This window comes from Arachis duranensis, chromosome 7 (genome assembly GCF_000817695.3).
Source record: "Arachis duranensis cultivar V14167 chromosome 7, aradu.V14167.gnm2.J7QH, whole genome shotgun sequence".
NCBI classification, from domain to species: domain Eukaryota; kingdom Viridiplantae; phylum Streptophyta; class Magnoliopsida; order Fabales; family Fabaceae; genus Arachis; species Arachis duranensis.
The window spans coordinates 10,199,598-10,203,004 of record NC_029778.3 but is presented as its reverse complement, the minus strand read 5'-3'; positions in this window follow the sequence as shown (position 1 = coordinate 10,203,004).

The window sequence follows — 3,407 nt, the reverse complement described above, 5'->3', positions numbered from 1 at the left end:
AAGAGGTAATTCATAATAATTGTTCTTCTTTGCTTTTCTATTGTTGATCTCTTGCCTTTGTAGTTAGATCTCTCCTTAATTCTTGCAATTTATGTTGTTTACTTTTATTGTACTTTATGTGTTTGTTGAAATGTCTCTTCTAGATATAGTATAGATTTTGTTCCTCTTGGCCTAGGTAGAGTAATTAGTGACACTTGAGTTATCTAATCCCTTTGTTGATTGATAATTGGAGAGATTGCTAATTGGTTTGGAGTGCACTAAAGCTAGTCTTTCCTTGGGAGTCGGCTAGGACTTGTGGCTCAAGTCAATTCATCCATTTGACTTTCCTTTCTTTAGTAAGGGTTAACTAAGTGGTAGCAATGAACAATACTCATCACAATTGAGAATGATAACTAGGATAGAACTTCTAGTTCTCATATCTTGCCAAGAGCTTTGTTAGTTGTTAGTTTATTTTCATTGCCATTTACTTTTCATGCTTCTTATCCAAAACCCCAGAACACATCACAACCAATAACAAGACACTTTATTGTAATTCCTAGGGAGAACGACCCGAGGTTTGAATACTTCGGTTTATAAATTTAGGGGTTTGTTTTAGTGACAAACAACTTTTTGTATGAAAGGATTATTGCTTGGTTTAGAAACTATACTTCGACGAGATTTTATTTGAGAAATTCTAAACCGTCAAAAATCTATTCGTCAGCACGCACTTCTTATTTATCTTCTTCTTTTTCTCTAACTCCTTCAACTTACACTCTTACTACTCATCTTTCTCTTTCGTTATCATTCTCATCGTTCGACACTATCATCACCCCTTTCTCTTTCTCTTTCTTCTTTTTTTATTTGATTTCTTTTTTTCTCCTCTTCTTTTACCACTGTTACTACCGCCACCACCACCACCATATTCTCCTTAACAAAAACCTGTGTCTCAGCTTTATTCTTCTTCTTAACAAACTAAAAAAGTCTCAATTAAAAAAATTTTTATATTAAAATTAAAAAATTTGTGTCACGATTAAAAAATTTTGGTGTTATTTTCTGATAAATTCGCATAACTTAAACTCTTACTCTTCTTATTTTCCATCACCATCGTCATTCAAATATATTTTAGAACAAAAAAATATGTCAATTTATTATAAATGATATAAAAATGGCTAAACTTTTTTACATATGAATTTAATACCATCCAACTAGTTTAATGATAAAAAAATACATTATTTAGTTAGAAATGACAATTAAAAAACTTCTGTCACGGTTAAAAAGTTTTATTGTCAAAATTAAGAAATTTCGATGATATTTTTTTAATAAATTTTACACAATTCATAATTATCGTTTCTCCTCCTCTTCTTTTTCTTTTTTTTTTCTTGTTTTACATTCTCATAATAAAAACTCTAAGGGCTAACAATTTTAATAATTTTGGCCATCATTTAGCTATCACAAATACTAAATTGTCTTTAATAAATAAATTTTATTAATTTATGGATGCAAATTCTAAAAAATATAAGTACAAATTATATTAATTTATATGTGCAAACTTTTAATAAATATAGATACAAATTATATATTTTGTGTGTGCAAAACACATATAAATATGAATATAAATTATTGCTAGTCAAATACTAATTCAAAATGATAATATTTACTGGTTATGTAGCATTGTTGTTCTCATAATTCTTATTTCACCCTTTTAATAATGTTGTGATTAAAATTTCAGTATTAAAATTAAAAAACTTCTTATACCATAATTAAAAAATTTAGTACTATTTTTTAATAAATTTTACAAAATTCAAAACTCATCTTCTTTTTTTTATTATTATCATCTTTTTTTTCTTCTTATTTTACGATTTCACCTTTTTATAATTTTTTTTTGGTTTTATCCTTTAACTCAAACTCTCATATTATTCATATACTAAAATAATTAAAATCAGTCAATGTATTTTCTTTTTCTTTTGGTCAATCAACGACTCAACGTGACTTTTGAGCTATCCACAGTCAAAAATAAAAATTCATAATTTCCATAACTCCAACTATAAATTATGATAGCATTCTCTCAATAAATTATAATTCAAATAGTATAATTTATTATACTCATCTAAAAATCGTAGATTTAAATATCATTCCAGACCTTAGGAAAAAAAAATTTCTTATAGCGCCGATTTTCTATATATAGAAAAAAAAAATACTATCATAGCACCGATTACTTGTTAGTATTTCACCTTTATGCATATGGTGTTAAATGTAAAAGACAAAATCAATAAAAAAAAAAATGAGATAAATAACTAGTTAAATCTGGTCCAAACGTAATGTTTACTCCAAGTTTATCACTTTTGATCACTTTTATGGAAATTCATACGAAGTTGAGAAATTAATTTTATTCGAAGGCAATATTTTTATTATTTATAATAAATTAACATGTACATGCTTCTTATTTAAATTTATGCGAATTATATTAGAATATAAAAAAATTTTTAATGTTGAAAATAAAAAGATAATTTATTATCTATTATATATTTTTAATTTTACAATTAAAATATATTACATGTCACTTTCTCATTATAATTAGAATCAATTTTTTTCTTCTAAAATTAAAGAATTTTTCTCTTCTCTTTACTAATTTTATAAACAAAATGTATTACATGTTATTCTCTCATTGTAATTGAAATTAAATCTTTTTTTCTAAAATTAAAGAATTTTTCCCTCCTCCTTACTAATTTTACAACCAAAATATGACACATATCACTCCCTCATTGCAATTGAAACCAAACATTTTCCTCCAAAATTAAAGAGTTCTCCCCTTCTCCCTCTTCTTTTCTCTATTTCTCTCATTCCTTAAACTACTCTATCTATTTTATACATCATTATCAATATCAATGACTAATTACTAATTTGATAATCAAAATGTGCAACATGAAATTCTTTAATTGCATTAAAATTAAAATTAAAATTGAAATATATATATATTATGTATCATATATTACTATCTAATTTAATAATCAAATATGTCGCATGATACTCTCCTATTAAAATTGAGAGAAAATATTTTTTTTTCAAAATTAATAAACTCCTTTTCTAAATTCTCTCATCTACCTCTCTCTATTTTTCTATTTCTCTCTACTATTTTTACTCTATATATAATTTATATTTTATATTAATAATTTGACAAAACAAAATTTGTCAACCGGTATTTTTTTACAATTAAAATAAATTTTTTCTTCCAAAATTAACAAACTCTCACTCTCACTCTCATTCTTCATCTTTATCTTTCTCTCTCTTTTCTCTCATGCATTCTCTATTTTTTCTATCTTTCTGTTCTACAGAAAATAAAATTAACAAAATAATATAATTCAAATAAAAAATATTATTATTATTATATACATATTTATTTAATTTTTTATTTAGTTTTAAATTTTTAT